The sequence below is a fragment of the Diuraphis noxia genome, unplaced genomic scaffold (assembly GCF_037042655.1).
Source record: "Diuraphis noxia isolate RWA-SAM2 unplaced genomic scaffold, SU_Dnox_SAM2 contig0001, whole genome shotgun sequence".
NCBI classification, from domain to species: domain Eukaryota; kingdom Metazoa; phylum Arthropoda; class Insecta; order Hemiptera; family Aphididae; genus Diuraphis; species Diuraphis noxia.
In genome coordinates, this window is record NW_028301711.1 from 55,412,391 (window position 1) to 55,426,870 (window position 14,480).

Below are 14,480 nucleotides of genomic sequence, written 5' to 3' on the forward strand. Positions count from 1 at the left end.
GCTTACATAATCAGTTAACAGGATATAACTTTGGAAATTGTTCAATATTAGATGGCACACAAATACTTCCAGTATCAACTAAGTTAAGTAGCCAAAAAAGTAATGGAAATGTAGATTTATTATTTGATTGGGTTCCCGATAGAACATTAATTGATCATGATTATTTTAAAAATATTATTGAAATAAATACATATATTGAAAACGTTTCCCAATATATATGTGGTTTTGTAGTCAGAAAAGTCATTCAAAAAATACCATGCTATAATTGTAAAAAAATATTAAGTAAATATCAAGTAGAAAATAACTCATTAATAAGTTGTTATGATAGAGGTGGTCTAACAATACCCAGGAAATGGAGTTAAAATAATATGCGCAGAAGCAGAAAGAGTTTTAAGATGTAATTTAAGCATAATTAAATCTCAATTCCACAAAATAGTACAACTTTTACTTAACTTAACAGTTTCAATTGAATTTTATAGACAAATGAGTACACTGATGACAATATAATAATACCAGAAGATATAATCCCGAATAATATATTCGAAGAATTGCAGTCTAATTACAATACTTGTTTGGATATATGCAATGATGTGACAAGCCTTGGAGATGATTTAAATGCATTTCATAACAAGAATATCTCATAAAAACTTTTAAAATTTTGCGAACTGTTGCCATGCTGGTCGGCAGTCATGACACCTATTTTTAAATAAGGTGATATTACCGAATCCAGTTCAACTTCCGAACGCCTCTTTAATGATTTGAAAAATAGAGTATTTCAACACAAAACATTACCACTTCGGATAGATGAGTTTGTGCAAGATTATATTGGTTACATCACAGGTTCTATGAATATAATAAGAGCTAAACTGAAAGAAAATGACCCAGACAAAAAAAAAAAGAAAAGAGATAAACGACGAATTACCAGACACCCACAAAATTGAAGAAAAATCTTTTGAAAATAATATAGATGAAACTTATTTGTTTGAAGATAATAACATTCCTAATATTGAAGAATGTTTCAAAAATATTACCTAACCAAGAGTTTTAAAATGATGTTATTCCAATTACTCTCATTATAGACAACATTAACGAGGTTGAGAATTGGAAAGGTCTAGGAGAACCGAAAACAAAAATTAAGCGAGGAAATTATTTGGACAAAGATCCAACAGTATTGTATAACAATGAGAAAAGTCATACCAATTCGCCAATAGTTGGTATTTTAAGAAATAAGAGTACAACTGATTTGAGGAGCATGATTAATTGTTTGGCATATATACTAACACGTGTGCTTTTGATAGCATATTTCAAATATTGTGTTGTTCATTTGTCGATAGTGTAAAGTACGCTGAATTTGTTGCATCAAATAAATTTACAAATTTTTATGAGCTTGTTGCTCATTTTATAAGAAATGGAGTTAACGTCCAGTCATGTAAAAAGAGAGCAATTATTTTAACGAAAATTGTTTTGAATAATCCACGGGAAAAGAGCCACAACAGTTAACAGAAGGTCTTATACATATTGATTGTGCTTGTACAGCCAACTTTATGTTTCAAAATTTATTTATTGATTTCCCATCGTTTATGTAAAAAAAATTGTGATTTTCAAAGGGAAATTGAAGAAAAAACAATTATGGTAAATCTACCAACAAATAATTTGACATTTATTCAGGACGTAATAAATAATAGATGTTCAGATGAGATACAAATATGTGAGTTTTGTAATTTAGTATCATCAAAAAGCGACTACACAGTAGAAAACCACATATTCATTGAAATTATTGGGCCGTCTTCTAGTCATCAAAGGAGTGTTCATCATTTTGATTTATCCATAATATTATCGACGATACCTCAAAAAATGTATATATTGAAGGAAACATACACACTGCGTGAAGCTGTGAGCTGAAAGCTCCAATGTCAAAACTCAAAAATTCTATTGGGCACTATTTTGGTTAATGTTGAAGAGAATCGATCGATAAATGGGAAAAATACGACGACTTACAAAGAACAGTAAAAATCCATTGCAAAAGATTGTCAATTTTTAATTTATACCTTATAAGATAACAGAAATTAATTATTACCAGTCAAATATGATTTCTAAAAAGTATACATTCATATAAACATTAATTTTTATATTCATAATCCTACATGGTAAAAAAGCAGTTATATAATATATAGTTATTCCAGTAAGTTTACATTTTTATTTTTATACTATTATAAATTATATTTGGAGTTAGATATGTATTTGTTTATTTTGTTAATTTGTTAAATGTATTTATTTATTTACAAATGTCAAAGATATTGTTATGTTTTTGTTTTCAGTCTTATAATATATTTCCAAACATTTTTAATGTACCTAGTTTATGTAAATGTCTATTGATTATCTACTTATAAAAAAATATTATTATTATAATATCAATATTAAACTCAATTGAAACAGTTTAGTACACAAAGTGTCATTAATTAAAAAAGCTTACGAATAATTATTAGGTACCTGACTACTGACTATTTATCTGATGGTAGATTTTAGGGGGAAACTCCATAAAAAGCTTTAAAGCTCCTTAGAATTATTTAATTTTGTAATACTATTTTAAAATCTATTATTTTTTTTTCTCAATAATTTGAGATAAGTAAAAAAAAATACACTAAGGTTATTGACCGTCAGTGTTAGGTAACATTTTAATTTCATCTCCTGTATAATATAATTGTAAGTAGCTACAAAACCTATAAATATAGTCGGTATGATATTGGTAAACAGCGAAATGAAATGGCAAATCTCAGAAACACGTTACAAAATCGCAGAGAAAAAGGTGAACAAAATTTAATTATCAAGTACGTTAAAGGTATTCCAAAAATCATTAACACTTCAAAAAACTGAAAAATACACCAACCACCAGCTTAAATTTTTACTATCAAAACGTCCGTAGTTTAAATAATAAATTGTCATAATTGAAACCTCAACTCACGTGTGCACTACATGATATTTTTATATTTACTGAAACCTGGCTAACAAATAATGTTATGTCATCAGAATTGGGTTTTCATAATTATGATATAATATACAGATATGATAGAACAACTCAAACAAGTATGTTATCTAGAGGCGGCGGTGTACTTATCGCTGTTCGAAATAATCTTCATTCAAAGCTAATCGTAATTGAAAATAATTCTATAGAATTATTATTTGTACTTTTAAATATTTCTAATCTCATAATTATTATTGGTTCTATGTATATTCCAAATAAATCTAATGAAAATGTATATAATTCTTATTTTGATTATATCGAATCATTGTATAAAAAATACCAAAATGCTATTTTCTTACTGTTTGGAGACTTTAACTTACCGTCAGCAAATTTTTTAAACGTATATTCTTACTTTGATGATAAATTAGCACTTTTAAATCTATCTCAATTAAATTTTATAAAAAATAATAAAAATACCTACTATCCTGGATTACGTCTTAACAAATTCTACCACTACTGATGTTGATATATGTATTAATCCAATTATGCCTATTGATATATATTACCCTCCAATAACTGTTACTTTTACACATCGTATTACAAATTATCTATCTTGTTATGATTATACGTATAATTGGCGTGCAAGTAATTACATTTCAATTATTAAATATCTAGGAAATGTTGATTTTATAGAATATTTTAATAAAAATAGCATCAAAAACTGTTTAAATTTATTTTATTATCATAGGTATTCGTTATATTATGGATCACTTTATTCCTAAAATTCAAATTCGCGAATCCGAATATCCGAAATGGTTTAGTAAGGAACTAAGAACTCTTATAAAACAAAAAAAAATTGCTCATAATATTTATAAGTAGGTACTCAAACAACATAACAAATTATTATACTATAAATAATTATTTCACAGAATGCGGTTAAATCAAATCCAAAATTGTTTTGGAAATTTGTAAATGAAAATAATAAAAATAGTCACAAATTACCAAACACTATGTCATACCTAGATAAAGAAGTTAACAATGGTAACGATATTGTTAATTTATTTAAAAAATACTTATCTAATACATACATCACAAACGATATAACCTGCCCAGAAATTAATTTAAAACAAAATAATATCGAAACAATTAATAAAATTGAATTAAAACAGATAGATATTTTCAATGAACTTTGGAATATTAGTTATAAAACAGCAATTGGTCCTGATGAAATTTCGTCATTATTTCTAAAGAAGTGTGCATTCATACTCACTCCAGCTATAACCTCTTTATTTAATAAGTCATTGTTATCAGGTCTCTTTCCAGAACAATGGAAATCCTCATATATAACCACTATTTTCAAAAAAGGCAACAGATGTTTAATAAACAATTATCGTCCTATATCTAAATTGTCAATAATACCTAAATTATTTTCAAAATTGGTAAATAATATTATCACACCTTTATGCAATAAATTATTATCAAATGACCATCATGGATTTAGACAAAAAAGATCAACAATAACAAATTTGTGCATATTTAAACACGCAATCTTGGATTCTTTTGAAATGCAATCACAAACTGATGTCATATATACCGATATGGAAAAGGCCTTCGATAGGGTTAATCATAAATTATTAATAAATAAATTGAAAACGTATGGATTCACTGAACCACTTCTTTCTTGGTTTTATTCTTTCATCTCTGGACGCGCCCAAATTGTAAAATATAAAAATTATGTCTCTGAACAAATTCTCGTTACTTCCGGTATCCCCCAAGGAGGCCGTTTATCCCCAATATTATTTTGCCTTTTTATAAATGATATATCAGATGTAATTTCTCATTCTAAAATATTATTATTAGCTGATGATGCAAAAATATTCAAAAATATTAGTTGCACAAAAGACACTATTGAACTACAATTAGATTTAAATAATATGTATAAATGGTGACAGCAAAATGCTATGCACTTAAATTTAAAAAAATGTTTCTATATTAGATTTTCTTTAAAAAGACAACCTATTCAGTTAAATTATTCGTTGGGTAATATAAATTTATTAAAAGTTTCTACAGTACACGATCTTGGAGTAAAATTTGACTCCAAACTATCTTTTAAGGACCATGTAATTTATATTAGAAATAAAGCGTCGAAAAAGTTAGGGTTTTTAAAACGAACATGTTGAAACCTTAGAGATGAATCTGCGTTAAAAACATTATACTACTCACTAATCCGTTCACATTTTGATTATGCACTTCTAATCTGGCATCCATATTTGAAACGGAAATCCAAGATTTAAACAAAATTCAAAATAATTTTATCAGATAATGCTATCAATGCTTTGTTTATAGAGCACCCCATTCTGATTATAATCTTACAATCCGGTTTTTTAATATGCAATCATTAAAACAAAGATTTATGCAAATTAAATCAAAATTTTTATTCAAATTATTAAATAATATGATTGATTGTCAGAAATTACTACAAAATATAAATTTTAAAATAAATTCAATAAACCACCGATCTGTAAATTTATTCTACATAAAACATTCAGCTATAAACTATATGCGAAATTCTCCATCAAATATTTTAATGCCCACAGGCAACTCTATAAAAAATATTGATTTTTTTGGTAATTCTCTAAATACTTTTATGTCAAATGTTCTAAGAAATACATAACAAATTAGGTATTAGAAATAAAATTAATATCTCGTTTTATTTCATTTTTTTTTTTTTTTTTTTATTATAGAAATTTAAATATTTAAATATTTATTGTATGATATTAATACCTATTTGCTCTTTAAATTTTAAGTTATTATTATTATTATTATTATTATCATTGTTATTAAAATTATTGTTATATATAACTCATTTACTGTTAATGTACGTGTACAATATATTATATAGATATATTACATGGAAAAAAAAACTGTAATTGGAATTTATTTCCGTAATAAAGAAATATTATTATTATTATTAAAAGGGTCATAAACACGCGCTACCTCACCTAGGAGTTGTCTTTTCGTAAGCTGTTTTACTGTCTCGGTCGCATGTGTTTGAATGAAAAACATATCCTTAGTCGCATTGTATGACACACCCAAAAGCTTAATGTCAATTTCAAGGTGGTCCTGCAACGGCAAACGCGTGACACAATACTCAGCTGGAACTCCCTGTGACACAGAAGTACAATTACTAGCCCACTTCCATAATGAGAGTCCACCTTGTTTTAATAGACTTATGAGTTCCCGCTGTAGCTCGACCAACTCGTCGGCAGAATCACGTCCGTTGATGACTTCGTCCACATAAAAGTCTTGACGAAGAACGGGTGATGCTGTCGGATGTGACACCGCCTCGTCATCGGGTAACTTACGTAGTGTCCGGATAGCTTGATAGGGTGATGTCACGAGGCCATACTACCGTAACTTACCTTTGTGTAGATGGTCGTTAAGTGACTGACCTGTGTTAATAACGTCAAAGACATCCCATAACTTGGTCGTGGTGCTGGATGGTCGACAGATATGATGATGTGGGATGAAGACGAGTGGCTGCTGTTCATTCTGAGTACTCACCTTTTCCATATGATTGGACTGTTCATAGTCCTGCATGAATTCACGGTACTGGCCAGCAACGTCTGGGTGTTGCGACAGAAAGCGTTCAAACTTTTGTAGATGCTGATTGGCAATCCAGTAAGAATTGTTGGTTGCCACTTCACTTTTGAATGGCAAACGCAGTATGTAACGACCCTCAGCATTTCTAGAATGTGTACTTACGTAATGCAACTCACATACTTGTTCAGCAGGTGACATGACAGTAAGTTGTGGAACTTCTTCAAGTTCCCAAAAGTTTTATTATTGTATTTTCCAACGATGCGATTGAGTGGTAGGACACAACAGAACTGTTGATATAACTGATTGTCTTTGTTGATTGCAAGTCAGGTTTTTCAAAATTACCGCCAAACACAATCCAACATAGGGTGGAATTTTGCAATGTGGGACTGCCTTCGATCGGTCCACGTATCTTACCATCTTGTACGATATCCATGAAAATCTCAGCACCAATAAGGAATTCAATTTTTCCTGGTGTGTGAAATAGTGGATCAGCTAAAGAAACGTCTTGTAGATGTGTCCAATGATCAACGTTAAATTTTGTGGTGGGTAGATCCACTGTGACACACGGGGCGACCAGTGCGTTTAACGTATAGCTGATATCTGTTGCGATACGAGATGAGATATGAAATGATGTGTTTTCAGACACATTAGTAGTGGCATTGGGGATCCGTCCCACAACAATGGTTGATCTATGGTGTTCTAGACCTAACCTGGTAGCTAATGAGCTGGTAATAAAGTGTGATTGTGAAGCAGAGTCCAAAAGCGCACGAAATAGTTAATTTCGTCCATTAGATCCATGTACACGTATCAACGCAGTAGACAGAAGTACTGATGACAGTGAACGTGACGTTCCATGGGCAGCTATGGTTTCAACGGCTTTAAATGATGGTGCCGGAGGTGTGTTCACGTTACTATTGTCTACCGTGGATTCAGGTAAATGCAACAACGTATGGTGTTTGGCTTGACACACCTTACACACTTTATCCATGGTACATTGTTTTTTTCTGATGGCCTAGACGCAGACAGTTCCAACACGGTGATAACTTCTGAGCTAATGTTCGTCGTTCTTCGGCACTAGCTTTCATGAACATGGAACATTTGTATATGCTATGTGGTAAAGAACATACTTGACAAGATTGCTTACTGTCCTGTGTTCTTACCATAGTAGCATGTGAAACAGTTTTTGTTGTTGTCTTTGGCTTACTAGGACCATGCCTAAACTGCATGACCTCAAGAGCATTAACTCGATTATCTACGAACTCACTCAAATTGTGCCATGTGGTAAAGTTAACATAACTGTTCGACTCAATTTCCCACGTCTTCCTCATCTCAGGTGGTATCTTTGTAGACACCAGATGAACGAGTACGTCATCCAAATACTTGGTAGAACGTCCTAATGCTTGTAATGCCCTCACATGTTTGTTGGTGCAATCAGGATTTTTAATGCAATTGCAGACTCCTGCTGAGCAGCTGGTTGTGAGAACAATTGATGCATGTGTATTTGAAACACCAAGTACTTGTTGTCATATCTATTTACTACAGACTTCCAAGCTTCTGTGTAATTAGTTGCATCCGACGACAGTGATTATATGACTGTAGCAGCTTGTCCTACTAAACTTGTTTTCAAATAGTACATTTTTTCGGTATTTTTTATGTCTGTTTTTATGTACCATTGTTTCAAATTGATCCTTTAATGAATACCATTCTTCCAAATTACCTCCAAATTGTGGTAATTTGATTGGTGGTAGCCAAATGTTCTGTTGATCAGTTTGCCTGTTTTCACCGATCGTTAGATTAGACAATGATTCCAAAAATCGGCCTTCAGTTTAACATTTGTGGCAGACACTTCCATCAGCTTGTCTATGGGCTCTTGTTGTTGATCATCTTCATCTAGATTGGTCAAATGTATGATGTAAACGCATCTTCGACAGAGCTAATTGGGTTGTTATGGTATATTTAATGTTTCGATCAGATCGTTAATATGTGCTAGTGTTCTTCTCGATTAACTTCCTCTTGTTGAGGAGCTGTTTTTTTATTTTTTCCATATTGCGCGGCGCACTATGACGATTTCATAGCGGATACGGACGAGACACACTTTGACGATTACACCTCGAATACGGACGCGACGCACAACGTAACACAACGCACTATATTGACCAAAAATGATGGGCAATTATATAAAAAAAAATAACACATAATTATTGTAAAATATGTGCTTTAGCAACGGCGTCAGCGGACTGTATATTGTGTAATAATGACAAGCAAAAAAACGTTCTTGTACAAAAAAGAAAAATGTAAACATAATCTGAAAAAACAACAGTTATAATAAATTACATTTCGGAGACGTATCACCTTAGAGTAATAAAACTATAGAGACGGCATTATGCATGAATCATTAGTATGATAGTGAAGCAAAACACCATTGTACGCCTCTTACAACTCCACTAAACACTAGATAGCGTTAAGTGTTGTTTTATAAATCTGTGAATAAACCACAGAAAAGTACACATCTGTGTAAAAAATATTTTATTCGACATTACAACGTATAATATGGGACGTTGGTAGGTGCTGGGTTATATATTAGTTTTATAGACCCGGCACATATGATAAAGTTAGTTCGGAATACTTTTGGCGAAAAACAGATTCTTCTGAATAGTAAAAATGAACAAATTTATTTCAAATTTATTAAAGATCTTTTAATTCTTCAAGAAAATGAAGGGTTTCATTTGGCAAACAAATTAAAAAAAAATCATGTTTTTTTATTCCAACAAAAAATGAAAGTTAAACTAGCAAAACAGCTTTAAAGCAGATCTGTTGCTGATGCTTTAACTTTTTGCAAAGATAATTTAAAACTTGATGCTTTTCAAAACTGTAGCGAGACAATTGAATTTATTCAAATATTTAATAATGCATTTGATATACTCAACTCTAGAAAATACAATGATTATGGTTTAAAATATGCCTTATGCAATAAAAATTTTGAAGAATTTAAAAGTTGTATTGATAAAATTTGTATTTATATTAAGGGATTAAAATTTCCAAATGGTCAACATATCGTTGAATCTCAAAGAAAGACAGGATTTTTAGGGTTTTTAATTTGTTTTGAATCTTTAAATACATTAAGTAAAACACTTTTAGAATCAGAAAAATTAAAATTTTTATGTTTTTATAAATTTAGCCAAGATCATCTTGAACTTTTGTTTGGCTCAATTAGAGCACACAGTGGCTTAAATAATAATCCGACTGCAAAACAATTTCGAGCCGCTTATAAGAAATTAATAGTAAATGCTGAAATTAAAAATAGTGCTCGGTAACTGCATTCCTCTCGATAATATAACTATTTTAAATTGTTCTAGTATAACAAATAGGGAACCTGAAGACTTAATTAACAGTACTAATTTAAATTTATATAAAGACATTGTGCTTAACCCAGAAACCATAACTTTACATGCCCATGATTACATTGTTACTAATACTCTCAGTGATTTTTGTACTGAAATTATTATTTATATTGCTGGTTTCGTCTCTCATCACCTTTCTTCTAAAATAAAATGTGAGATTTAGCTCTTTTTGGTTTTAAAGACGATTTTTTAAACCCTTTAATCAATACTAAAGATGTAGGTGGTTTATCATACCCGAGCGACAGTGTGATTTTTATTTGTACTAAAACTGAAAAAATGATGAGGTCGTTTCAAAATCAGTGTGATAAACCAATGCATAAATTATTAATTCAAAATAAAACATTAAGTTATTTTATCAATAATAATTCTGTATTTAATAGTATACAATTCCATAATTTTGACAATGGTTGTATGACTAATCATTTAACTCTTTTAATAAAAGCTATAATTTCGAAATACTTTGACTTAAAAACTAAATATACATGTAAAAAGAGCTCAGAAAATATTTCACTTAGAAATTGGTATAATAAAATAACGCTTTTTAAAGGCCAATAAAATATACCCAATGCCCATATTATAATATCAATTGCCATTAAAGTAATGTGTCATGTCTATTTTTTTTTGTAAAATTTAGACTATATTACTCTAAGATGTTAACACTTACATACTTTCTTTTAGCACAGTAGATATGTTATATTTATTTATAAATACTCTTGTAATATTTAAAATATGTTAAGTTTCATTTTTTTTTTAAATTTTATTATGATATAATGTAATGAATGGTTAAAATAAAATAATATAATAATAAAATATAATTTAATAAATAGAAATTAATTTTGTAATAATCCGTAAATATTGTATAATGCACATTGATATTAATTAATTTTTCATATTATGGTCACACTGAAAGTACCCAGTTTCCGCTTCACAATTAATATGATATGGCCACCCCTTGCGTATCACAGTACAAACGTGGTTCTACCTAACTTGGTGATTAAGATATAAATGATAACACATAATATAACATGAGATAACAACTAATTAACAACGGGTATCCAGCATAAAAACATATTTATGTTAAAGAGAAAATAATTTTAAATATTATTAATAACTATTACCTATAAGTAAATAAAATTATTATTATTAAATAATAAATAACAATAATATATTACAATAATTATTGTTGCACGCTAACATTATTTATAAGAAAAGAAAATGTGTCATTTTAGAATATAAAATTAATGAGACCTCAAATTCTTATCTTTTGGAACGCTGATATTGACGAATAGCCTATCCATATCTTTGTTATCTATGTATGAGCGGCACTAAATTACTATTGAGACCAAGGTGGATTTATAAGGTGAACAAACTAACACCCTCCCGCCTATGTGGAGGGGTACGTATTTTTTACTACACATAAGACCGGCCCGCTAGGGTGCGCTGTTGCTAGTAGGTGTCCGACTTTTATCATTTATGATCGGCTGATCGGCACTCGGCTATCGGCAATTTTCACTGCACTTGTAATGTTTTATATTGTCATTTGTCAATAGTATTTAGTATCAAATTTGAAAATAATTCATATTTTGATACCTATAATATTATATTCTGCTATTAAAAACCTTTGTACCGCAATTGTAATGAGTAAAAACAATAAATGTTTTGTACCTGGCTGTGATGTGGGAAATCAAAAACATAGGAAAGCTAACACTCCTAATGTGAAGTATCCATCGCTGTTTACAACCCCAAAAAATGAAGTATTTAGTTATTGTCCATATGTCTTTATTTTCATAAAGTAGGTAGGTATAGTAGTAAACTTAACCTGTTAATTTGAATGAATAGGATTTATTTGGTAAATGGATCAAGGTTATTCCAAGAGCAGATCTTCCATTAAATCAGACTGATAGAGTCTGTGAACTTCATTTTTTAGAAAATGATATTATAAAGCATTTTGATATAACTGGTCCAGATGGGGTAAAATTATTGTTAAAAAGAGACAGACCTACATTAACTTCCACCGCTGTTCCATGCATATTTCCCAATTTACTGCAATATTTTTCTAAAACTTCTATTAAACGGAAACTACCAACAGTAAGAAATGTTGTGCAAAAAAAAGTTATAAAAAGGTAAGTAATTATTTATCGTAGAAGTAGGTAGAGGTGAGTATTTAAAATTATTATAATTTATCATTTAATTGTTTATATATTAATAAACAGGGTTGTAAAAAAAACTTTTAATATGTATTTGGATACAAAAAAGTAATTTATAAAGTAAGTGATTTATTTTAATATAGTTGATAGTGTTAGTTCTCAGAGATAATGTGAACCTCATTACAAATGTATGTCACCAGGTTGCAGATGGACAACAGTGGTATAAGGGTTTTCTATACTAAATAATAAAAACTGTAAAGTAAAAACCAAGGTAAATATTAATCATAATATAATAATATATAATATTATTATATAATAATATAAAATCTGACTAAAAAAGTAATATTTTATTTTTTGCATTGTTTTATTGATATTGTTAAATAAAAAATTGTTTAGAGTTGTTATTTTTCAGTAAACATAGGTACTTGTTACCACTCAAAAGTATTAAATATATTTTTATACATTATATTTACAAAAAGTTAAGTATTAGAAACCATTCTAAAAGTTGAAATTCAAGTACTTTTCTACTATTTTTCATGTCTACAGACACAAAAAAAAATCCACATCATTGTAAAACCAATACATTCATCTGTTTAGAACCATAAATATATAATAATATATTTGTTTAGCTAAAATGCAAAAAATACCATTATAATAATATTTAATTATTTTTATTATAAGGTAAAGACATTAAAATGCCAAGTTAATAATTTAATGAAAAATTTCAAAAAATGTAATGAAAAGGACTCAAACAAATCTATTGAAAATCTTCCTACAACACAAAAACACATTGTCAAAGCTTGTTTTAAACAATTTTTCAAAATATGCGCCCCTGAATCCTACACACAAACCAATATTTGTAATTGTCAATTGAGTATCTTATTTGGAGCTCAACCCGTATTGTGGTAAAATTAAATGAATAACCATTTAATCAGCAAGTTGCCAAGCTAAAAAATGTATAATTTATTAATTTACGTTTGTGAAATAAGTAATAACTAATAACCGATCTCTATATTAAATGTTGTGTAATATACAATAATTAGGACACCAACTGTTTTCAGCGCGCTCTAGTGGTTAAATTAACTGTAGTAAATTATAGTATCACATTTTTCCTATAGTTTGTTCACCTTATAAATCCACCTTGATTGAGACGTATGTTCCGCTAGCAATACGCGATAAGCGTGAGCAGGGTTCTCAAACACGTGCATAAAACTCAATTTAAAAATAAAACAATATTCACCGGTAGATAGCGCAGTTTTCCGAAAAAAAATATTAACAATAGAACACATAATATTTAGCAAATTTTATAAAATACTTACAAGTCCTTCGCCACTTTTTAAGTGGTATGAACATTTTCGTAATGAAGTGTAGATTTTGAATATGCAATCAGAACTCGGCGTGTCCACCCGGAAAAATGTCAGGAGCTTACGAAAGCCCGGCCGCAACTATTGAAATACGAGGTACGCGGCCGGACGAGTTTGGTGATTTTTAAAAATACAAATCCGTCGCCACTTTTTAAGTGGTACTGTCTTACTGCTAGTGTAGTCATTAGCCTGTTGGTGGAATGTATTACTATAGAATACGTATCAAGATAAAACATAAAAGAATGAACAATTCACAAAAACCAAACATTTAATGTACTCCGCGTAGATCCATGGATTCGTCTACGGTGGAGACCAATAGTATTATAGAGATAAAAAAAATGCGTGTCGTTTATTGAAAAATGCTAAATTTAGTCACAATAAACCTAATTTTTTTCGACTGATTTCAACTAGAAACTATACGTCTATACCTACATTTCGATCGTAACTCGTTATTGAGTTTTAAGCGTGGACGGACGTCGATTCATCTGTAATCTTCAATCACGGATAGAATATATTTTACGAAGTCGAACACGCTGTTTGGAGGTAAGTCAGCACTTATATTCACCACTGTAGGTTGGTATAAATTAAAAGATGAAGTTATAGGTACAAGGGTGTTACATGATGACATATAGAAAAACCTTTTTTGGTATTGAATATTAAAATTTTTTTTTATACATATATAATTTGTAGACGCTTGCGCTACATATATATATTGTAAAAAATAAATATTTAATTTTTTTATAATTGTATAATTTATCATGTTTTTTGGAAATTTGAATTAATTTATCATTTATCGTAATAAGGGGAATGTAGGATTGCATATTAGTTATTATGTTATAAAATTAGGGGTATGTATGGTTGCATATAAATTATTATCTTCTACTATATTGGATAAAAAATATTTAAATTTTTAACAACTTAATAAATTTTAGGAAATTAATGATCTTTATAAATATTTGAACCAGCAAAATTTTTCTGAAAATCAAGTTTCCAAAGTAGCTAT

At 29.5% G+C, this 14,480-nt stretch overlaps 1 pseudogene; it reads left to right on the forward strand.

Annotated features, from left to right (window-relative positions):
• The window catches only part of LOC149060951 (uncharacterized), a 289,350-nt pseudogene that overhangs the window by 65,305 nt on the left and 209,565 nt on the right, over positions 1 to 14,480 (forward strand).